Here is a 26,061-nt window from a genome sequence, read left to right as displayed (position 1 = left end):
ACTTGTTGTGAAAAGCAATTTAAAAAGCATGTGATAAGAGGCAGCCCTCAAGGGCCTTAGACATTAGCATATGAGCCTACCTAGGTTTAGTTTTAAACTAAGAATACCAAGATAACAGCCAAATTTGATGATAAAAGTAAATTGGAAAGTTGATTAAAATTATATATCTGAATAATGAAAGTTTAATTTTGACTAGACTGCCCCTTTAACTGTCCTCAAGAACATATGTCTATAAGCCATAACTCTCTAAGGTAGGTAGTTAAAAAAGAAAAAAAGGTAGGTTACAATGCAGACACAAAGCAAACACACAAAACATTATTGGGGAATTGGACAGTAATAGCAGGGTAAATGAAAATATGAAAGGAGGTGACGGAATGAGTGAACAAAGAAAGCGGTAGTGAACCAGCAGAAAAGGGTGAAGAGTGAATGGTTACAAAGGAGAATGGGAAAGTGTATGCAATGCAAATATGAAGTGCAGTGAGACTGGTTTGGATTACGGGTTGCATGCTATCCTACTTAATACTAAATTACTGGATGTATGTATCTGCTTTTCTTACTGTAATTTTTTTGTGTGTGATTATTGACTAAAAAATAAAGTTGAAAAACAACGGGTAAATAAACGGATGTTTCAACTAGCTTCCTAAAGGGTTAATCCTAAGTAACCATGTAAGAGGCAGTGACTAATGCATTAATATCTTGCATATAAGAAAGGAGAGACAAAAGTACATTAATCCGGAAAACAGTTGTTTTAATAAGCTTTGTGGTATATCCCACATATATTACAAAAGGGAAACCTGAAAAACAAAATATATGCCTGCCTGATCAATTATTTTCTTTCAGGATGATCCACAATGATTTCACTTGTTGAATTGAATTCCTGTCACAAGGAGGAGGCATAGAACCCCAACTTTGCAAATCTGTTTCAAATATGCGTCATTCTTGAAAGCAATAAAGTAGCAAGGGATCTAGTGGAATAAGCAGTGATATGTTTTTGAGGGAGACGTTCCTGTCTCCAAGTCAGCCTTGTGAATCACCTGTACAGCAGTAGCCTTCTGACCCTTATGAGGACCCAAATGATGAACAAACAGGCTTATAGCTCTGTCTGAAATCTTTAGTATCCGGAAGATAAAGCTTTAATGCCCTTACCCACATCAAGGTTATGGAGAAGCCTCTCCTTAGAATTTGGAGGGTCAGGGTACAAAGAAGGAACAACATGTCATGATTTATATTTTCAGATGACACAACCTTCGGAAGAAAATCATATTTCTTTCCTAAGATATGGTGAGTCCACAGCTTCATCATTTACTGTTGGGAATATCACTCCTGTCCAGCAGGAGGAGTCAAAGAGCACCACAGCAATCTGTTAAAGGACCAGTCAACACAGTAGATTTGCATAATCCACAAATGCAAGATAAACAAGACAATGCAATAGCATTTAGTCTGAACTTCAAAAGAATAGTAGATTTTTTTTCTGACAATTTTAAGTTATGTCTATTTCCACTCCCCCTATAAGATGTGACAGCCATCAGCCAATCACATATACACTATATTCTATGAATTCTTGCACATGCTCAGTAGGAGCTGGTGACTCAAAATGTTTAAATATAAAGAGGACTGTGCACTTATTTTTAATGGAAGTAAATTGGAGATTTGTTTAAAATTGCATGCTCTATCTGAATCATGAAAGTTTAATTTGTCTTGAGTGTCCCTTTAAGTATTACTCCCCTTCCCACAACCCCCAGTCAATTCTCTTTGGTGCATGGAGGAGGTGAAAGTTTTTGGTGTCTAAAGGACAATAGAATTCTGCACTTCAAGCAAGATTTTAGGCTCTAGCCGTACTCCACGTTATTCTCTGCAGTAGGGTAGTGGTGGCTTTAAAGCAGTTAGGAACTTGTAAGGTGGTCCTTGCTGCATTTTCCTAACATTTTGCTGCCCTAGTATAGAAAGCCAAAGTAGGCTTACTCTGTTCTTTCTTTGTCCACAGGCCTCTGTGAGGAAGATGTGTCCTGTCATGCCTGGGAGCTGTCTTCCTGCCGGGCAGTGGATTAGTAGGTAAGTGCCTTTGTCTTCTAGGTGAGGAGACTATGCACTTAAAAGGAGAGGAAGATCTTAAATTCAGAAGAAAGTCCTTTAATATCAACCTGCATGATTTTATTGGGACAAACATAATCCTTAGAGTGGGATTGTATTAGGCAGAGGGCAGGCACTTAAGGCGTGTGACAAGAGACTGGGTTATCTCCTTCATAGTGTAGGGGGTTAACTTAATGGGCATTGTACTCCTATTGGGCTTAGGCGGGGATCACAGTTGGTGGTGTTGTTGGTCGTGAGTATACCGGCATTAAGGTCCCCTTATTTCTTGGAGACTAAGGGCTATTTTTAAGACAGTCGGAAAATCGCTATCAAAGTGCGATTCGACCGCCATTTTTAGCCACTATTTCAGATACTGGGGGAGGTCCTTCAGTTTGCCGGCTTCTTACAGGAAAAGGTGGGCATGTATTTTTTGAGCCCTCTGTGACGCAGTTCATTTTGTTGATTACATAATGCTCTCTGTGTTTTCCGGAGCGTTGTCGGCTTTGTGTTTTCTCCTCAATATGGATCTGCTGCATTACCGTCTCAGTCGTTTTAGCTGCAGGAGCGAGTGAGCAGGTAGGCACCTAAGTTACGGCTGAGGTGTGGAGGTACTGAATGCTCCTAATTTACCCCTACCTTTAAAGTTAACAAACTTACAGTGGTTTATATTTAAAATTCTCTTGTTGATGACAGAATACTCAAGCTTGAGGGTGTTTTTGTTAAATAATAAAGAGATTAAACGCTCCTCTTTATTTTCATAATCTGTTTTTCTCCTTTAAGGAACAGTAATCATATATAATTAATTTTTTTTTACTGTGATCTGAGACTATGTCTGACATGGAACAGGAGTCTGTTCTCATGAATCAGTGTCTCTTGTGTTTAGATGCCCAAATTTCTGCTTCTATGCAATTTTGTTCCTCATGTGTTAAGAGGACGTTGCAGAGTAAAGGAAAAAAAAATATGCTGAGCCCAACCTCTCAGGATGATGCTGTTCAGGCAGTGCCACAGCAGCTTCTCCTGTTCCGTCCCAAGCCTCAACGGTGTCACATGTAGTGCCCTGCGGTTCCTCTCAAGCTCCTGGAGGAGTTTATTTGCAAGCAGAGCTTGTTGCCCAGGTATCTTCTGCGGTATCTGCAGCATTAGCTGCCTTTCCTATGCTAAAAGGAAAACACAAGAGGAAAATTAGAGACTCAGATAGTAGGGTTTCTGATCCAGCTCTTCCTACCCAAATCTGATGAGGAAGATTCTTCAGTAGCTTCTGAGGGTGAAATCTCAGATTCGGACAGTGTAATGCCTTCTTCTGATGCTGAAGTGATAACCTTCAGATTTAAGCTTGAACACCATTGTGTACCTGTTAAAGGAGGTTTTGGCTACTCTGGATGACTCAGACACCCCTGCCGTTGTTATCCCTAAGAAATCAAGTAAACAAACTTAATATTTATTTTGATGTTCCTTCCTCTTCTAAGGTATTTCTGTTTCCTGACCGTGCTACAGAGATTATTACACAGGAATAGGAGATGCCAGGGATACCTTTTACCCCGTCTCCTATTTAAAAGAGGATGTTTCCTGTTTCTGACTCCTTAAAGAACCATGGCACACTGTACCTAAAGTAGAAGGGGCTATTTCTACTCTGGCTAAGAGAACTACTATTCCTATGGAGGATAGCTGTTTCCTTTAAGGACCCAATGGATATAAAGCTGGAGGCTTATTTAAAAAGGATATATATTCATCAAGGTCTCTATTATGGTTGTTTTTTCTTTTTTATTTATATAATAATTATTTTTCCCCCCAACCTTATCATGAACCTTCGATTCACTCACTAACTATATATAATATAATATTTATAACATTTGCATTTGTAATTATTGCACTTTGCTGTCTGCTGCCGGCTGCCCCGGAAGTTCGGAACTTTTCATTTTGGCGCGATCTCTCCCTCCTCCTCCCTCCTGAACTCACTGACTGGCTGCAGCCTGCACAGCACGTGTAATCTAAACAATTGTCTTATGACTGCATGTGCAGTGGCAGCCTAGTCGGTAGCAGGAGACAGGAGTGAGTCGTTGTGGTCTGGGTGGAAATCTAGGTCCTGGGACTCTGGAGTCTTCTGGCTAGCACGACAGCAGCAGTGTCACTGTCACAGGAGGAGGAGAACAACGGAGAGAGAGAGACGTCCCTAGGATTCAGGAATCAGTGTAAGCGCCTCAGAGTCAGACTGATGGGGGGGCCGCAGGGGCCACGGTGAGCACAGAGTCTGATTGAGGGGGGCGCTGGGGGCTTGGTGCCTTAGTTAAGAGTCAGACTGAGGGGGGCCGTGGGGTTCCTTTGCCACATGGTTTACTGTTTCTCGGCTCTGGCTGGTGGGAGAAAATCTCCAGAGTGAGTGAGGCTTCCACAGTCTCACTCCCAGTAAAAGACTGGCACCTCAAATACTTCTGAGAACTTGTCTTTAAGTCTTAAATATATGTGACATTACTGTGTATTCACATGTGTATCTCTGATACATAAACATGCAGCAAGCAGGTACCATGCATAAAGAAATGTGTGCTGCCATTGCATAAAACAGAAATAATTTAGTCAGTTACACATATGAGCTGCAACTATAGTTATAAATGTGCGTATACAGTAGATGTATAATTCTTATACACATGTACACAGTGATAAGCAACCCATGTGCTGTTGAACATTGTGTAACCACCAACATTCAGAGATGTGCTTCCCTGAATAAATACAAAGATGAACAATTATGACCGTTATACAAGATGACGTTATGGTTATGCGTAAGCCACTCTGGAGTAATAAACTAACCTGTGAATTAGTCACCTTTTGGACACTGTTTAGAAATCTGTGTTCAACTTCATAATGTTGGTATTATACATAAATATTGGATCGCATAACTTTATTTGCATAATAGGATAATGCATTCTTAGTATTTGCAGGGATAAACAGAGGGAAGAAGGGGTGTGTGATGACGCTGCTTTAACATCACTAACTAAGGACCTAATAAATGAGAGATTCCAGGTCACACCTTTAGTTTGTCCTATCAACAGACGACTACGAAGGGTGGGAGGGGCGGTAAGGCATCCCACACTTTGATTGGCTAAGCACGGCCAGTTGGATGTTTAAAAGGCTGTAATACCCGCATTTTCGGCTTGTCAGTTTTTACTTAACATTGAGAAAAGCCAGTGTTACGGCCGAAACACGTTTGTTTTAAAGTAATTTGTAGTTGTGACACCCCTGGCACCTGAAGCCGACATATCCAGTTATCGGCTAGGAAACAGGGAGTGTATTAGACTACTTTTATTTATGGTGGTGGGCTGTGATAAGCAGGTATACCTTTGGTTTTATATGTGTGAATTTATTAAAGTTATGTTTTAGCCTATATTCTATTTGCGTGAGGGTGAGTGCTATAAGCCCCCTATCTTTTGTTCACTCCTGTCTGTATGAGGGTTCTGGTGACTATTACAGTGGGGTAGCACTGGACTTTATAGATACATTTCCTCAGTAACTAACTTGTCATAGTGCCAGTTTTCATTTTTTTGTATTGCTCACTAGGCCTTATGCTTTTATTCGTGGTCTCAAGGGACATCTCCTACAATCCTGTCTTGCTAGGTCAGTAAAAGATAGGGCTTAATCTTGAATTGGAGGTACAAGATTAAGCCTACAACCAAACCTTGCTTCCTACAAATCTAAGCTCTTTTTACCATTTCACTTACTATTGTGGAAAAGACACCATTTACCTGGCCCTTGTAGACTCTGGAGCTGCTGGAATTTTTATGGACTCAATTCCTAGCTGCAAGTCTGTCTATATCTACTGTTAAGAAGCATTGGACCAGTTTTAGTAACTACTGTCAGTAGTCAGCCTTTGGGTTCTGGTTTAATTGATTCTCAGTCGATTTCCACTCCTCTGCCAGACTGGTGTTCTTCACAAAGTTTCGACTTCATTTCAACTCTCAATTCCGATCATCTTAGATCTTTTGACTGCAGTATAGGAACTACTCCCAGGAGTTCCTATTCTGAGAGGCAAGACTTTTTCCTTTATCTCAACCTGAGTTCAAGACTCTCGAACAATATATCCATGCAAATCTAAAAAGAGGATTGATCAGACCAGCGGACTGAGACCCTGTATTGATTATAGAGAACTCAATTGAATAACTATTAAAGATCACTTCCCGATACCTTTATTTCTTGAATTATTTGTGGCCCTACAGAGTACAGTCATCTTCACTAAACAAGATCTAAGAGGAGCCTACAATTTGGTTTGAGTCAAAGAAGGCCATGAGTAGAAAACTTTAACACTCGTTTTGGACATTACGAATATTTAGTGATGCCTTTTGGCCTTTGCAATGCCCCAGCAGTATTCATGCGTCTAGTTAATGATATCTTCAAAGGTCATTTAAATTGGTCACACCTGGATGATATCCTCTATATATTCCAAGTACAGAGTAGAACATGTGGAACATGTGAGAAAAGTACTACAGGTGCTTTGACAGAACCATTTCTATGCTAAATTGGAAAAAATGTTTATTCCATAAGGAAAATATACCTTTCTTAGGCTACATTATCACCACCCGTTAGGATTTGAAATGGATCAGAAAGAAGTTAACTTCCATCTTATATTGGACTCATCCAGACTTAATCAAAGCTTTACAGAGGTTCCTTGGGTTCTATACCGAAAGTTCATCTGAGGATATTCGTCCATTGTTGCACCTTTAACAGCTCTGCCGCTAAGGTTCATCAATAAAGTCCTGGAATGCAGCAGCAGAGAAGTTTTTTTTCAGAAGTTAAAACAGGCCAATTTTGCACCATCCTAGTTTACAATGTATATATTGGAAGTAGACGCATCCAATGTAGGTGTAGGAGCAGTTCTGTTACAAAGAGATCCTGACTTTCCTCAGCTGCACACAACTAAGATGTTGAAAACAGATAACTGTTAGCAATTAAGATGACTGTTTCTTAATGGAGGCCATTTATTATAAGTAACTACTGAGCCCTTCAAATACTTACTGGACCACAAGAATTTTCTTATACATACAAAACTCTAAGCGTTTAAACCCCTCGTCAAGTTTGTTGGTCCTTCTTCTTCAGATTTAATTTTCAACTATCCTACAATTCCTGGTACTACAACAAAATGGCAGATGCTCTATCTAGGTTTTACCAAAGAAGAATCCACTGAAACCTCACCTGAAAATATAATCCCTCCTGACAAAATTAATTTGTTCTACAGGGAGTGCTAGAATTATTAGGCAAGTTGTATTTTTGAGGATTAATTTTATTATTGAACAACAACCATGTTCTCAATGAACCAAAAAACTCATTAATGTCAAAGCTGAATAGTTTTGGAAGTAGTTTTTAGGTTGTTTTTAGTTATAGCTATTTTAGGGGTGATATCTTGTGTGTGCAGGTGACTATTACTGTGCATAATTATTAGGCACACCTTAACCAAAAAACAAATATATACCCATTTCAATTATTTATTTTTACCAGTGAAACCAATATAACATTCTCAACATTCACAAATATACATTTCTGAATTCAAAAACAAAACCAAAAACAAATCAGTGACCAATATAGCCACCTTTCTTTGCAAGGACACTCAAAAGCCTGCCATCCATGGATTCTGTCAGTGTTTTGATCTGATCACCATCAACATTGCGTTGCAGCAGCAACCACAGCCTCCCAGACCATGTTCAGAGAGGTGTACTGTTTTCCCTCCTTGTAAATCTCACATTTGATGATGGACCACAGGTTCTCAATGGGGTTCAGATCAGGTGAACAAGGAGGCCATATCATTAGATTTTCTTCTTTTATACCCTTTCTTGCCAGCCACGCTGTGGAGTACTTGGACGCGTGTGATGGAGCATTGTCCTGCATGAAAATCATGTTTTTCTTGAAGGATGCAGACTTCTTCCTGTACCACTGCTTGAAGAAGGTGTCTTCCAGAAACTGGCAGTAGGACTGGGAGTTGAGCTTGACTCCATCCTCAACCCGAAAAGGCCCCACAAGCTCATCTTTGATGATACCAGCCCAAACCAGTACTCCACCTCCACCTTGCTGGCTTCTGAGTCGGACTGGAGCTCTCTGCCCTTTACCAATCCAGCCACTGGCCCATCAAGACTCACTCTCATTTCATCAGTCCATAAAACCTTAGAAAAATCAGTCTTGAGATATTTCTTGGCCCAGTCTTGACGTTTCAGCTTGTGTGACTTGTTCAGTGGTGGTCGTCTTTTAGCCTTTCTTACCTTGGCCATGTCTCTGAGTATTGCACACCTTGTGCTTTTGGGCACTCCAGTGATGTTGCAGCACTGAAATATGGCCAAACTGGTGGCAAGTGGCATCTTGGCAGCTGCACGCTTGACTTTTCTCAGTTCATGGGCAGTTATTTTGCGCCTTGGTTTTTCCACACGCTTCTTGCGACCCTGTTGACTATTTTGAATGAAATGCTTGATTGTGCGATGATCACGCTTCAGAAGCTTTGCAATTTTAAGAGTGCTGCATCCCTCTGCAAGATATCTCACTATTTTTGACTTTTCTGAGCCTGTCAAGTCCTTCTTTTGACCCATTTTGCCAAAGGAAAGGAAGTTGCCTAATAATTATGCACACCTGATATAGGGTGTTGATGTCATTAGACCACACCCCTTCTCATTACAGAGATGCACATCACCTAATATGCTTAATTGGTAGTAGGCTTTCGAGCCTATACAGCTTGGAGTAAGACAACATGCATAAAGAGGATGATGTGGTCAAAATACTCATTTGCCTAATAATTCTGCACTCCCTGTATATAAACTATAATGATTGAAAGACTCAGAACTGCACAAAGTAAAATATCATTGACAACCAAGTACCTAGAGGAAAATTCTCTGTACCTCCTTCTTTGAGAAAATAAATCCTTTTTAGGCACATGATGCTCCATTTTCTGGGCATCCAGGAATCAAAAATACACTTAGTAAATTAAGTGTTCATGCCTGGTGGCCATAAATGAACCAAGATGTTACTGACTATCTTACAGCACTGTGCTATGAACAAAACCTCTCGATTAGCTCCAGCAGGTCTCTTACATCCATTGCCTCCCCGGCATTAACCTTGAACCCATATTTCTATGGACTTTATTGTAGATTTACCTGAGTCCAAAAGACACATTGTACAGGGCCTGACTGGGAAATCAGACTGGCCCTGGAAATTTGTATGGCCCGGCCCGGTCACGCCCCCTCAGCTCAGCCCACCCCCTCCGGCTTATGGCCCAATTCGGCCCTGCAGAATAGAGGGGTTAGAAAATAAGTGTAAACAAGTGTAAATACACTGTGTGAACAAACAGTTAATAAGTAAATGCAGAAATGCATTTTTTACTATATAATATATTTTCATTACTAAGTGCAGTGTAGGTCCTGATCTAAACGCTGCTTCGCTTTCCTCTCTTCTTACTGATTGGTTATTGTGACCGTTAAGGTAAATTTTAAAAAATCCGCCGGTTTTACATATGAACTACAATTGTCAGTATAAATAATTACAGCAATTAATCTGACATGGACTCAGCAGATCGTTAGTGATAAAATGATGAAGACTCACAAAATGGGGGAGCGATATGTGCCCTCCCTGTATGCTGCTCCTATTGTGTGTTCGTGTATAATAACCTTAGTCACAGAACTCACCATCTGAACTGATAGAGTCATAGGGATCCTGTGAGCTTTGTTTTGTAATCCACCCAGACCCAGTTGAGTCCTTCCACACTGTCATATTCCACTTTCTGTTTGTCCTCCACTGGAACCACTGTAAAATGAGGCATTTTTTTACCTCTATCCTGTACGGTACAACTGCCAGCCAGGCAGAAGACTCACACTAACTGTTCCCACTCCAAGTCAAGAATTCCACAATCAGCCATAGACTGAGACTCACTTCCTCCCAGGAAATTAACATATCCCTCAACCCCGACCCATCAGATCCCATCGCATCTCTGCCTCAAACTGTTGCTATCCCAGCCAGCAGTGGGGGCGGGTCTAAGGGAACCGGGCCAGCCCGGCGGCACACTAACTTGCCCTTTGCGCAGAGAATACATAGAAGCGGCGTGTGAACGGTTTGTTAGCGTGCACGTCCCTCACTGCTGCTCTCCACAAATTTCAACTGCCCCTGCTAGCCTATCGGCTGGCGGCCCACCGGGATTTTTCCTGGTATCCCGGTGGCCCAATCCAGCCCTGAAATAATTGTAGATTAGTTTTCGAATATGGCACACTTTGTACCCCCTGATTAAGCTACTCACTTTGAAAGAACTGTCAGAGTTCTTCATCCAACATATTGTCAGAATTCATGGTTTACCTAAGAATATAGTCAAAGGAACTCAATTCACTTCCTAGTTTTGGAGAGCTTTCTGTCACAAATTTGGAATCACTGTTTCCTTGTCTTCCTCTAATCATCCTCAGACAAATGGTCAAAACTGAAAGGACAAATCAATCTCTAGAAATGTATTTAGACAGTACTCTGTAGCCTCTCAAGATAACTCATATAATCTAATACCTTTAGCAGAGTTTGCCCATAACTCAAGACATAATGCTACTATCAAGGCTGCTCAATTATTTGCTGCCTTGGGTTATAATCCAAGAACCTTAACACTAACCAAAGTAAGTACTGATGTTCCTGCTGCAGATCGTTGGGTGGCAAACCTTAAATGGCAGTGGCATCTGCTCTAGTGTCGTGCCTCAATCACATCATACAAAAGGTCAGCAGACCGTTGCAGATGTAAGACTCCAGTGTTTTGGGTCGGGTATAAAGTCTGGTTGTCGAGTAAAAATGTACGTCTTGGGCAAGTATCAACCAAACTAGGTCCTCGATATATAGGACCATTTAAGATAGCCTGCCGGATTAGAATACTAACTTTCCTCCCTTCTGGCTCATTCGGTCTTTCATGTTTCACTATTGAAATTTTGCACCTAAAAGAATCCGTCCATTACATATAGTGGTAGATGGCAATCCGTAGTACAAAGTAGAATGTATAATAGACTGAAAACATCGAGGGCGCGGACTGTACTATCTTGTTTATTGGAAAGGATATACCATTTCTGAACGTTTTTGGGTGCTAGTCAAAGATTTACATGCACTCTCTCTGGTAAAATACTTTTTTGTGCTCATCGCAATAAATCATGTGGTACCCGGAGGCATCCTGTCAAAGTGCACCCGGAATCGAATCCAGAACCTCCATTTGATTATTCTCTGCCTACTGCCTGCGCTGGCAGGCTGTCTAACTCCACCCGCCTGCCAGCTGCAGACAGTTACCTAATCAACTGCCTATAAAAACCACTTCCTCCATCCTGCCTGTACCCATGTATAAGATCTTCCTATTCTCTGTGTGCTATTACTGTTTGCTGCCTTCGTTTGCCAAACTCCTGCTTGTTGTCTGAATTGTTGTTGTCTGTGGCCTGCCCTGAACTTTTGGACTGCCTTTGCCTCACGATTTGGTACTTCGCAGCCCAACTGGTTCTGACCGCTGCCTGATTCTGACTATTCTATAGCCTCCCGATTTGGTACTTCTCAGCCGCCTTGTTTCTGACCATTCTTCTTCTATTGATCTCTGCTTTCTTGGATGTGAGTTCAAATATTCCAGTTCTCCTTCGTAAATATATGTATACGCTAAAACCACTTCTTGGCCCAAGTAAGTACAGAGGCTTAACATTTGAAACAAATTGTGTTAAGGAAAGCATATTATCACCTACACTTAAAGGGACCCTAAACACCTTCTGGTTTCTCATATTACGTTTTCTTTTTTTATTAAATAGTTACTGATTTGCATCTTTATTGTGCTTTTACTTTTTTAAATTAGCTTTTTCATATTTATTGCTGTTTCAAATACTTACCTAAACCACCGCCTATTGAAAGTAATGATCGCCGCCATCTTGTAACGCACGTTACAGCTGATGCCATGTCATGTGATGTGTGCATCCATTTTCACTACCGCACATAGGAAGAGACAAGAGAGCACTCTCCACTGAATCTATGATGCTCGTACTCAGCAACCTTGTGAACGAGCTTCATACATTCAGTGGAGCCGATGTTATTGAATGACAGCTGTGTGTCTGTGAGAGGACCAGCTTGTCAGAATTATTATGTTTTAGTTTCTTTAAACGTTTTGTAATGTATTGTTTCTTGGAGTTTGTTCACTGTGTCAGTGCAGCTTCATGTCATTAGATCTGATAATATTTACACATATACAAAACCATATAACAATGCACTAGGGACAAAAGGGTAATTTGCAGCCACATAAAACTTATACTGCAGTGCTTGGCTGTCTGGTCGTCAGTATCCCTGTTGTCTACGGAACAGTCACTAAACACTACATTCCTTGGCTGACCTCTCCCTACAACCTAAGAAAAGACAAAGTTTTCCCTGCTCTGATCGGACCCTATGCAAATCTGCTCCATTCCTAGGCTTTGAATGATTTGCGGCTCTGCCCGGCAGCTCACTCTCTGTGCTCCGCATGTGATAGGGAGCAGGCATTAGGAAGATCAGAGCAGGGAAAACTTTGTTTGTGTTTTGTTAGGTTGTAGGGAGAGGTCAGCCAAGGAATGTAGTGTTTAGTGACTGTTCCGTACACAACAGGGATACTGACGACCAGACAGCCAAGCACTGCAGTATAAGTTGTATGTGGCTGCAAATTACCCCTTTGTCCCCAGTGCATTGTTATATGGTTTTGTATATGTGTAAATATTATCAGATCTAATGACATGAAGCTGCACTGACACAACAAACAATACATTACAAAACATTTAAAGAAACTAAAACATAATAATTATACCTTATATTTATGCTCAACAATTAAAATGAGTAACGTTTTAATATGTGTGTATTGTGTATTCTAAAGCAATTAAACTAAAGATCGATGCAAAGTTTTCCCTGCTCTGATCATCCTAATGCCTGCTCCCTATCACATGCGGAGCACAGAGACTGAGCTGCCGGGCAGAGCCGCAAATCAAAGCCTTGGAATTGAGCAGATTTGCATAGGGTCCGATCAGACTCTGACAGGCACAGGAAAGCAAAACAAGTGTTTAATGTCCCTTTAAGGCAGTGCTAATTCCATTTCATTGCGGTTGAGTGTATAGATTAGGGAAATAAAATATATATTTAGTGTTATTCTTATAGTACTCTCTCATTATTTATGAAGCGTAAAATGTAAATACATTCCACTTGATCCACTTATTTCCCATTTCACAATTAAGAAACAAGAATCTGCATATGTCTATATACAATTTTCACAAGATAGTTAGAGGGAAGCAAAACTATTGCTTATGTAATACCCAAGGGGAGTATAAAAGTTAGTTTTTTAGGCATATATGTGACTGAAAACTGAAGTAAACAATAGTAGCTCTAAAGTCATAAAGCACTGATATGATATACTGTAAGCTAACACCACAGACTGCTGGTGACGAAATAGGGGAGGGGGCAGGTGGACATTTTAAAACAGAGCCTGAAAATAGTAAGCCCCTTTTTACATGCTATGGTAGAAAATTGGACTACATTTAAAAGTAATAATCGGTTGCAACTTTATACTGTATGTATGAGTTAGAACCAATTTTGGGTTGACTCTCCCTTTAACTATTTGTTTAGATAAGCATTTGCTTAAACTGTCCACTAGATGTCATCAGTTCCCCACCTATCATCATGTGACTTATTTTTTTCAAGTTTTTAGTCATTGATAATGTTTTATATAGATATAATATAGGGAGACTGAATTAACATATTTTGGTCTATATGTATATATACATACACATTCATATACTAGATATATATATATATATATAGAGAGAGAGAGAGAGAGAGAGAGAGATTTTCTCCATTTGACTGGGTTACAGATTTTAATCAAGCTGTGTATTATAAACACCCATATACATCTTATATATTTATAAATCAATATGTGCATGCGCCCTCATAGAAACATACCATATAATGACCTCTATGGTTGTACTTGGTTACTTTTGTATACATAAATATACTCTATGATAATACATGTATAAGACAGCTATAATAGTTAAAACATAAATTGTTTTCTCCCGTGAGCAATTGTTTTCCTTTTAAATGTCTCTAATAAGGTAAGGATCATTACTAGGGCATTATAATAATGTATCCTTTTTCCTCAGGCATTTATACTTGTTCATGAAAGGTTAGTATTAAATTGGTTCATCTTTAATTTGACACATGAAACTCTTGTAAGTAAATTACAAATTAGAATGTGTCCCCAGACCAGGATTTAAAACACAACGGCATACCCCAGGTTTGTTTAGACTTCATTGCACTGCAGAGGCAATTACACAACAGATTATTTTAGAAGTGAACAGGCCTTATAAATATAAATTGCTGTGTTCCCTGTCAACAAACTAAATATCATCCCATTGTTCACTCCTAAAGATTGCTACACAAAGGTGTGAAATATACACCGCCTGGGTTTTTTGATAAAATCTTTTTTTTTTATCAGGTAACTTTTAGTTTATCCACATATGTTTATTATCTCCAGTATGAGAAATATTTCATTTGTATTTCACATATCTGGGTCTACAACATACAACGGGGGGGGGTTTGACTTCAATTCAAAAGACACAGATATGCATCAGTGACCCCAGCCTTGGTTTAGATTTTTTTTTTAACCATTTAAACTGATTAAAGGGACATGGAAACCACTTTTTTTCTTTGATGACTTAGAAACCGTGCAATTTTAAACAACTTTCGATTTTACTTCTATTATCTAATTTGCTTCATTCTCTTGATACGCTTTGTTTAAAAGCATATCTAAATAGGCTCAGTAACTGCTGATTGGTGGCTGCACATAGATGCCTCTTGTGATTGGCTCACACGTGTGCATTGCTATTTCTTCAACAACGGATATCTAAAGAATGAAGCAAATTAGATAATAGAAGTAAATTGGAATGTTGTTTAAAATTGTATTCTCTATCTGAATCATGAAAGAAAAAAATGTTTCATGTCCCTTTAATTATAGTAACTTTTATTAAAAAAAAAGAAATACTAACCACAGTTTTAAAGGGACAATCAACCCAAAAATTACTATTACTGATTTAGATTAGTTAATTAATGATTTGTACAGCCAACTGTAGCCCAATTTTTATCTAAATAAACTTTGCCAGTAAATAAACTTACTAGTTCTCATCTGGCCGTTTTTAAATGGCCGCCTGACCCCTCCTTCTCTGACGTCTCCCAAAGCTCCCACTACAGGATCCTGTCGATCCTGCGCGTTCCTATGTCTCCTGCATGTGCAATGCACCAGAAGAGGGGTATGTTACTGTTAAATGTAACAGCCACATATAAACTATTCTCAAATGCCACAATAACGTTACTCCATCTCCATAGCAACATGTAGACGCTTTATCTGTGCCTCAACCAAACCTCCCTCAGCACTACCCACACTTTTTTTGATTGGCCATTGCTACTATCAATAGTTCACGTTTGACTGTCATTGGCTATCCTTCTAACAACAAACTTTGGGTGTAATATCAGGTATAAAGTTCTAAAAGAAGCCGTTGCTGTGACAACAACAATTTAACCCACGTTCCTCCAGAACCGTAGAACACTTGATTTTAATTGGTTGCAGGGGACATTTGAGGGCAAGAACTACTCAGTAAGTGGCGAAGCCGGTTATCCCTCGCCACTGGTGGGCTATTCAGTGGGTTAGGGTGAGCAGGTGCAGATTGGAACACAGCAAGTGTGTGTGAAAAAGGGGCATCAGCAAGTTATCCATCCGATCGAAATTCTGTGAAGGAGAGGGATCTGGGCTGGTAGGGAGCCTGGATGGGCTCTGGGCCGGTAGGGAGTCTAGATGGGCTCTGGGCTCGTAGGGATCCTGGATGGGCTCTGGGTTCGTAGGGATCCTAGATGGGCTCTGGGCTCGTAGGGATCCTAGATGGGCTCTGGGCTGGTAGGAAGACTGAATGGGCTCCAGGCTGGTAGGGAGTCTGGATGGGCTCTGGGCTGGTAGGGAGTCTAGATGGGCTCTGGGCTGGTAGGGATCCTGGATGGGCTCTGGGCTGGTAGGGATCCTGGATGGGCTCTGGGCTGGTAGGGAGACTGAATGTTTTAGTATCCTATTGTGGGTTAAATATTTCTACTAATGGGTAAAACAAAATATACACACAAGACCCTATCTCTGACTCTTACTGTCACTCCAGTCACTGTCTGCCATCACCCTCTCCTTCACAGGATTTTGATCGGATGGATAACTTGCTGATGCCCCTTTTTCACACACACATTTGTTGTGTTCCAATCAGCACCTGCTCACCCTTACCCGCTGAATAGCCCGCCAGTGGTCTTGCTCTCAAATGTTCCCTGCAACCAATTAAAATCCAGTGCTCTACGGTTCTGGAGGAACATGGGTTAAACTGTTGTTGTCACAGCAACGGCTTCTTTTAGAACTTTATACCTGATATTACACTCAAAGTTTGTTGTAATAAGGATAGCCAATGAGAGTCAAACGTGAACTATTAATAGTAGCAATGGCAAATCAAAAATAGAGTGGGTAGTGCTGAGGGAAGTTTGGTAGAGGCACTGATAAAGCGTCTGCATGTTGCTATGGAGATGGAGTAACGTTATTGTGGCATTTGAGAATAGTTTATATGTGGCTGTTACATTTAACAGTAACATATCCCTCTTCCGGCGCATTGCGCATGCAGGAGACATAGGAACGCGCAGGATCGACAGGATGCTGTAGTGGAAGCTTTGGGAGACATCAGAGAAGGAGGGGTCAGGCAGCCATTTCAAAACGAGCAGATGAGAACTAGCAAGTGTATTTACTGGCAAAGTTTATATAGTTGAAAATTGGGCTACAGTTAGCTGTACAACTTGTTAATTAACTAATATAAATAAGTAATAGTAATTTTTGGGTTGACTGTCCCTTTAAGTATACCCATGAACCATCCTTCAAGGGACATCATGTCTTTTCCAATTTGAGAATAGTTTATGAATTTCAACATATGCTAAAAGTGGTGGATGCATACAGCAGGATTAAATAAATGGTAGAACTAAGTTAGGTGAGCTTTTATTTTAGTATAATGCAAAAGAAGACAAGAAAGCGATCCATCCGTTATAAAAACAAAGAAACTTTATTTCCAAGGGTTAAAAATGACAGAGTCCATGGAGAAATACATAAAGGGTGTAGTGTGTCAGATAGGCTTAGATAAAGGATTAGATAAATGGTAGAACAAAGTTAGGGGAGTTTTTATTTTAGTATACTCAGTTCTAAATTAAATTAGTCACAGACAATGCAATTTTAGGAAAGGGAAAAAAAAAGATTTCTAATAACAATTTTCAGTAATAATATTACTAAGCATGCCAGTATACACGTATGTTAATGGATAGGAAAATTAATGAGGAAGAACATGTATGTGAATATCTAATATTAAATGTGAATATATAATATTTTTGTTTAAATATATAGTGTCACTAATCTAATATAAATGTAATCTCAAACTACAAAGTGACATGCTGCACTCTAGTACTGTTTTACCACTTTCCCAGGACCAAATGACCAGATATAGCCACTTGAGGGTGCTACTGTAATGCTGTAATTCTCTGCAATAACTTGCAGTTTCACTATTATAATTAGAACATAGCAGGGGATGACTAACTTGTGAACTCAAGAGTATTAAACAGATCAAATATAGAAAAATAGATTTTAATGTCAGATGAGAACCTATACGCCATATTACCTATAAAGTGATAGATACTTAGATTGTAGGATAGCTTATGCTTATCCCAGATATTCTTGAAGTCCCTGACAGTGTTTGTCTTTACCACCTGTAATAGAACTTAATTCCATAAATACGCCACCAATTCTATGAAGAAGTGTTTAGTCAAATTACTTCAGGACTACCCTTCAACATGAGACCACAACCTCCTGTTCTGGTGTTGCTCTTTTTGTTAAAAAATATTTTAAGTTTCAGCTTCATAAAGACCGAAAGTTTGATACCAACTCTCTCCCTTATCTCCTCTAAACTATAAATTTTTAAAGGGACATAATACTCATATTCTAAATCATCTGAAACTGATGCAGTATAACTGTAAAAAGCTGACAGGAAAATATCACCTGAACATCTCTATGTAAAAAAGGAAGATATTTTACCTCACAATTTCCTCAGCTCAGCAGAGTAAGTTCTGTGTAAAAAGTTATACTTCAGCTGCTGTCCAACTGCAGGTAAAAAAAAAAAAAGAAGAAGAAATTAACAGCAGCCAATCAGCATCAGCAGTGCTGAGGTCATAAACTTCCTTAAACTGAATAGGGAAATAACATGTGTGCATGAAGCTCACTCCCTTGCCTGTCCCGGGACAGCCATACTGATTAAAGTCCTTTACAATTGGGTGTTAATACTTAGGACAATTTGAAGTAAAATATCTTTCTTTTTTAAATAGAGATGTTCAGGTGATATTTTCTAGTCCGCTTTTTACAGCTATGCTGCATCACTTTCAAGTGTTTCAGCATTTGGGTATCATGGCCCTTTAAGCCATCAAGTCTTTCTATGTAAGTTTTATTCTGGTTTATTGATATCCTTCTGGTTATATGGCCACCAGAACTGTACAGAGGCATAACTAGCGATTTGTAAAATGGCATAAGAATCTTCCTATTCCTGCTGCAGATAGCTCTACATATACAACCAAGCATTCTAGTGGACTTACCGGCTGCATTGTTTAAAAATGTTTAAATCATCCAAAATAATAATTCCAAAGTCCTGTTTCAGAGGCCCCTGACTGATCAATGGTGGACCTGTACACAGCTTGGTCATTTTGGTTTATCTAGCGATACTAGTGAAACTCAGACTTCCCAGAAGCAGCTGTATTCTTGAAACCGGAGCCCTGAAGCCGACAATTGAGGCCTAGGGCGGCGGCCCATCATAGGTGGCGCTAACCCCCTCGGTAATCCGAGGTATTTAACCGTAACTAACAATATAAACAAGCCTGCTGAAACCCTCTCAACTCTAATCACAAGGCAAGGGGTCTATAATTGAAAAGAGAAAGCCTTAGATAAAATAAACTGCTTAAAAACAACGCCATCACCTTACTATTAAGATGGCCGCCACAGGAGTCATAACGCTCCCGGACAACATCAACGATTGCTGGCACAAGTTTGAATTACTCTGCCAGAAACTCATAGAAAAAACCCCATTAGACTTCCAAATGAACAAACTTCATGCCACTCAAGTAACTACCAGGGACGTGCACTCATAAGAGGCAGGGGAGGCAGTGCCTACCCTGCCATACGTGGCCAAAGCTTAATTAAATTTTAAATAAAACAAACAAAAAAAAAAGTCCAAAAAAAAATATTTTCCCCCATGTAATGCTATGAAGAGGCAGGTACAGGAATGCTTCTCTCCATTGCAGTACATGGGTCAATGGAAAAGCTGTGCTGCAGCGCCACCTGTGTTCTGTCAATATATTAGCAGCAAAAATTGGGACCAATAGGAGGCACCACTCTTGATGCCTCCTAGCAAGTGAAGGTTATATAGATTATTCAGAAGGAGGATGCAGTGAGCAGGGTCATGTGACACAACTGGAAGCTGAGGTAACCTAAGAACAGATGACACCAAGCAGAAGAGTAAAGTAGTATACTACATCTCTTGTGATTCACAAATTGTGTTCAGATACAGCTCATTAACAGGGGGACAGTAAGTGAGCATAACCCAATACTGTCAGGAAGTCAAAGGCTCAATTCAAATTTATATCCATAATTTAAAACCCAGAGTTTGAAGTTAAGTGTGCAGTGTCCACATTATTTAAATTAAAGTTTTTGACATTGAATATTGCTAAGCCTCCCTTTTTCATGGTTATTTGATTTAATTAGGTACAAACTCCATATATGTTATGTCTGTTCAGTCAGAGGATGCAGTATCTATTTTTATTTTTCTCTGTGTCTCCATTTATTTAAAGACTGCTGTTAGCTTGTAATTCACAAATCAATTGAAAGCTGTTGCCTTGTGTTTTTAATATGCGCTGCTTTTATACAAGTTTATATTAATAAAAAGGAGATAATGAGTCATTTAAAAAATATATGTAATTATTGCAGTTAAATGTTTTTAGAAATAATGCCACTGTAAAGTAACTGGTTAAACACATAGTCAAAGGGAGACATTTGAAATTAAACTTTTATTGATGTAGAGCATGCTATTTTAATAGACTTTTCTAGTTATTTATATTTTGAGAATTAGCATCAACTGTTACTGGCCCCATGTCAGCAAATCAAATTAGTTTTTGAAAGGAACATGGAAGTCATAATTACATTTCCATCATTCAGATAGAAATTGCACACAAAAAATAAATAAACTTTCTATTTTACTTTTATTATGTACTTGGTATCCTTTGGTGTCCTTTGTTGAAGAGCATACCTAAGTGGGATGTGCACGTGCGTTTCTTGAACACCATATTGCAGCAGCTGTGTTTACAGTATTGATAAGTTGTCCTTTGTGTAAAACTTGTATGGTAAATTATTTCTATTTTTACAATACAGTAGTGAGTAGAGAAGAGATTGTGGATCATTCTAATTGCTTAGTAACTGGCACTGTGCCACAGAATTGTGTGAGTGTGTATGTGAGCAGAGTGTGTGTGTGTGAGTGTCAGTGAGCAGAGTATGTGTGCTTTATTCTCCAGGTAATCAATACATTTCCGATGAGCTGGTGCTTTAGTGCAGTGTTTCTCAACAATGTTCCTCAAGTACCCCCAACAGGCCAGGTTTTCATTATAGCTGAATCAGTGCACAGGTGAAGTAATCAGCTGATAAGTAACTCAGTGGTTACTAACTTGCTCTCACCCATCACCTGATTATGTCACCTGTGTACTGGTTCAGCTATCATTTAAACCTGCCCTGTTGGGGGTACTTGCGGCCCTCTGTACATGTGTTTCTCCGTCGTATCATATCTAGTGCCTCACCAGCCTCTGACCTCACTGCACGTCACTGGTAACTACTACATCTGCAGATGAACCACAGGAAATTCTCCTATTTCCAATTAACCGCAAACCAAAAGGGCCTCACCGCACAGAGTCGGCTATTACCTCAAAGCAGCGCAACATACACCAAACGGACACTCACAGACACAACCTACGATCTTGCTAAGAGATTCTGCCTCTCTATATAATTCTCGTACAACTTGCTACAAAGAGTCAACTACCCTTTCCTACATATATACGGTTACCAAACCCCGATATTATAGCCCTTCTGTACAATGGGGGTGTGGACAATAAAAGTTGAGCATTTAATAGTTCTTATGGTTACTGATATGTTTTAAAATAGTTTATTAGTTTAGCTTTTATCTACTAGAATGAGTTGTGTCCCTGTCAATGCACTAATATTGTTAATCTAATATACTTATATATATTAATATATTATTATATTAATATTATCAGTATACATCTAAGACCTATATTGTTTATAGACTAAGTTGCACATTCACCAACATAATCCGAACACGTTATAAAATAAGATTAGGGTGACAGCAGCATTTCTCTAGTGGCCAGCGGCCAGGGTCGCAGGGAGGATTGAGTAGACAAATTTTATATAACTAGTAATCCCTAATATCCTAATATCAAGAGATTATGAAACTGTTTACAACCATGTGAACGTTGCACTTTTACTTATGCTTCTAGAATTCATCCAATATGTATAACTCTATCCCTATGGTTATTCCTTATACTCACAATAAAACAAACATTTATCCAATAATAATACCCTTAACTTTTCAAAAGATCTAAGCAGATTATCTTTTATTCTAATTGATATACTGATATTGAAAAATAGTTGCGGTTACCAACCAGTATATTTCATAACATGTACGTTGCATAATTGTGTTTTCCTTTTTCTTGTTTTACTTTAATAGAATCCCTATCATTATGATATATATCACTATGACGGATCCAAGAAGGGTCCATACTTATAAAATGAGACAAAAAATGAGGACAACTATCCGGGATGTACTAATATGTGCCTATATTATGTCTGAACCTTTCATTTGCAGTATACTCCTTTGTAAACCTGTTACCAGTATTGTATTTCTCCTCAATAAAAATTTTAAATTTAAAAAATAATATTATATATATATATATATATATATATATTGTTTAATTTAAATGTGTATATTTAAATCTAATTTTGTGGATTAATTGTAATAAATACTACAGTGAGGTTCTAACAAAAAGGCCTTGCAATGCCATGCACAGTTGTATATAATAAAAATTTCCTGATTTCCTGAAACCAGGAGAATGAAGCAAATATAATAATAGAAATTAATTGAAAAGTTTTTTTAAATTTTTTGTTCTATCTGAAGCATAAAAGAAAAAAAAATTGAGTTTCACTCTATATCTGCATAAACTTGTTATACTATAATAGCTTAACAAAAGCTATATAGACAAATGTCCTTCATTGTGTATTTATAAACCTTGTCATTTTCAGTCTGCGTTCTTTTCATGTTACGAGTTTGCCCCTCTGTCAGGGTACCAGTCAGAGACGTAAAATGCTAAATTAATCACACCTTTACTAAAAAATAACAAAAAAATTATAACGAGTCCAAAAGCCAAATTACAAGCCAGGAGTCAAAGCCAGAGCAGATAGTCAGATGAGCCGGGTCAGGTACTAAAGTGAGTAGTCAGACCAGCCGGGGTCAGGAACACGAATATCAGCGAAGTCAGGAACTAGCCAGGGATCAGGAACCAGAAGGGACGTTAAACAAGCCAGGTTAAACACAGAGACAGGAACTCACAGAGAGATCAGAGAGCAAGGCAATGGCAAACAGGACTGAGGCAGTTAAATAGTAAGTGATAACATCATTATTCTGGGACTGTAACATGTCTCTCTCTGATGATGTTCTCCAGATTGGCAATAAGAGAAAGCCTGGGAGTAGTGAGCAATGTTACATTCTCTGCTATAGGCAAGGAGAAAAGACAGGTGAGTCAAAAATGCCAAGATAAGAAGCAGCAAATAACTATTGAAGTCAGCGTTAAACCCTGACACCTTCCTTGTGATGTGATGACACTTAATATTGGACTAAATATAAAAAAAATTAATAGACAGATAGATAGTTATGGACTTATATATATATATATATATATATATATATATATATATATATATATATATATATATATATATATTTATTTATGGACAAATATATAAATCCTAGTGAGCATATGCATTCTCGCCAAATGTATTATTACTCCACTAGTGTGCCAGAAAGTTATAAATATCACAAAGGAATAGTCCACACTCACTTGATTTTCATTCGGAGTAAGAGGTTGGTCCCCAAATTGTTACATTAAAGGGACAGTCAACACCAGAATTTTTGTTGTTTAAAAAGATAGATAATCCCTTTATTACCCATTCCCCAGTTTTGAATAACCAACACAGTTATAATAATACACTTTTTACTTCTGTGACTAACTGGTATCTAAGCATCTTCTGACCGCCCCTAATCACATGACTTTTAGTTATTATCTATTGACTTGCATTTTAGCCAATTAGTGCACTGTCTGCCACTAGCCACGGGCGTGATTACAATGTTATCTATATGGCTGACATGAACTAGCTCTCCCCTGCTGTGAAAAGCTAATAAAAAAGAGGCGGCATTCAAGGGCTTAAAATTATCATATGAGCCTTCCTAGGTTTGCTTTAAACTAGAATACAAAGAGAACAAAGCAAAATTGTTGATAAAAGTAAATTGGAAAGTTGTTTAAAATTGCATGCCCTATTTGAAAAATGAGAGTTTTTTTTGGACTTGACTGTCCCTTTAATGTGTTTTGCTTTGGGGTTTTTTTTGCTGTTAAAAATCCAGCAAGTGTGGACTGTTCTTTTGTGATATTTACTACTGTTTTTCACACTTTAGTGGATAAATGATAGTTACGGAGTGTATATTTTCTTCAGGTTATAAATATCTGCAAGTCCATATTTTAAATAATTTATGCAGAAAGAAAACATACAAATTGAAAAATATAAATGTTTTAGGGACTTCATGCCAGAAATGACTGCATCACTTCTAACAACAATTTCTTGCTTGTAATATATTGCTCTATGTTTCTAGAATTAATTAAGAAGATACAAACCACTTCAAATTGCTTAATACATTAACATTTTATTAAAGGAAAATTAAACACTATGAGATTGTATAATAAAATGTTTAATTATCCATATATACATACAATGGCCTCTAGTTATCAAGCCGTCAACCGCAAATACGCTGGAATTCCGCCGCGTATTTGTGGCGAGGCTGATTCGCCATAGTTATCAAGCCCTACAGACCGGCAAAAGTAGAATCTAGTGACGTAACCTACGATCCGCCGGACTCAGTCCGACACAGATCGATGGTTACATCACTACAGATGTTCCGAACGCAAGTTCGGCACAATATGACTACTTTTGGAAGTTATCAAAGAACAACCAGGTACGCTCGCCACTATTCTGGCCCAGCGTTCCTGGTTTTCAATCGCGGCGGATCCCATAGGAATCAATGGGAGTCTGACAGCAGCGAGAGCTCATGTTCGCTGCTGCCCGATATCCTATTGATTTCTATGGGAAGTGTCTGCACCTAACACCCTAACATGTACCCCGAGTCTAAACACCCCTAATCTGCCCCCCCTACACTGCTGCCACCTACTTTATACTTATTAACCCCTAAACCGCCGCTCCCGGACCCCGCCGCAACTATAATAAATATATGAACCCCTAAATCACCGCTCCCGGACCCCGCCGCCACCTACATTATACCTATTAACCCATAATCTGCCGCCCCCTATACCGCCGCCACCTACATAAAGTTATTAACCCCTATCCTGCCGATCCCGGACCCTGCCGCAAATAAATTAATTGTTTAACCCCTAAACCGCCGCACCTGGAGCCCTCCGCCACCTACATTACATTTATTAACCCCTATCCTGCCCCCCCTACACCGCCACCACCTACAGTACATTGATTAACCCCTAATCTACCCCCCTACACCGCCGCCACTATATTAAATGAATTAACCCCAAAACCTAACCCTAACCCTAACACCCCCCTAACTTAAATATTATTTTAATTAATCTAAATAAATATTCATATAATTAAATAAATTAATCCTATTTAAAACTAAATACTTACCTATAAAATAACCCTAAGATAGCTACAATATAATTAATAATTACATTATAGCTATTTTAGGGTTTATTTTTATTTTACAGGCAACTTTGTATTTATTTTAACTAGGTACAATAGCTATTAAATAGTTATTAACTATTTAATAGCTACCTAGCTAAAATAAATACAAAATTACCTGTAAAATAAATCGTAACCTAAGTTACAATTACACCTAACACTACACTATCATTAAATAAATTAAATTAACTACAATTACCTAACATTAAATAAAATTAACTAAAAATAACTAAAGTACAAAAAAACCCCTCTAATTACAGAAAATAAAAAAAAATCACAAGAAGTTTAAACTAATTACACCTAATCTAAGCCCCCTAATAAAATAAAAAAGCCCCCAAAATAATAAAATGCCCTACCCTATACTAAATTACAAATAGCCCTTAAAAGGGCCTTTTGCGGGGTATTGCCCCAAAGTAATCAGCTCTTTTACCTGTAAAAAAAAGAATACAATACCCCCCCAACATTACAACCCACCACCCACACACCCCTACTCTAAAACCCACCCGATCCCCCCTTAAAAAACCTAACACTACCCCATTGAAGATCACCCTACCTTGAGCCGTCTTCACCCAGCCGGGCACCAGTGGTCATCCGATGGGGCAGAAGATGACATCCAGACCGGCAGAAGTCTTCATCCTATCCGGCAGAAGAGGACATCCGAACCGGCAGACATCTTCATCCAAGCGGCATCTTCTATCTTCATCCTTCCGGCGATGAGCGGCTCCATCTTTAAGACCTCCGGCGCGGAACATCCTTCTAGGCCGACGACTACCCGACGAATGGCTGGTCCTTTAATCAACCAATCGGATTAAAGTTCAATCCGATTGGCTGATTGGATCAGCCAATAG

General features: G+C 39.0%; 1 protein-coding gene across 1 annotated transcript in view; it reads left to right on the top strand.

Annotated features, from left to right (window-relative positions):
• The first annotated feature begins 11,428 nt into the window (after positions 1-11,428).
• The window catches only part of SQOR (sulfide quinone oxidoreductase), a 193,578-nt gene continuing 178,945 nt past the window's right edge, over positions 11,429-26,061 (top strand). Inside the window, exon 1 of the mRNA XM_053717446.1 lies at positions 11,429-11,707. The gene's annotated coding sequence lies outside the window, so the exon portion shown is untranslated. The remainder of the gene's footprint in view (positions 11,708-26,061) is intronic.

This window comes from Bombina bombina, chromosome 6, assembly GCF_027579735.1.
Source record: "Bombina bombina isolate aBomBom1 chromosome 6, aBomBom1.pri, whole genome shotgun sequence".
Classification (NCBI taxonomy): domain Eukaryota; kingdom Metazoa; phylum Chordata; class Amphibia; order Anura; family Bombinatoridae; genus Bombina; species Bombina bombina.
The sequence above is the reverse complement of the archived record's forward strand: the minus strand, read 5'-3'. Positions and strand labels throughout refer to the sequence as shown.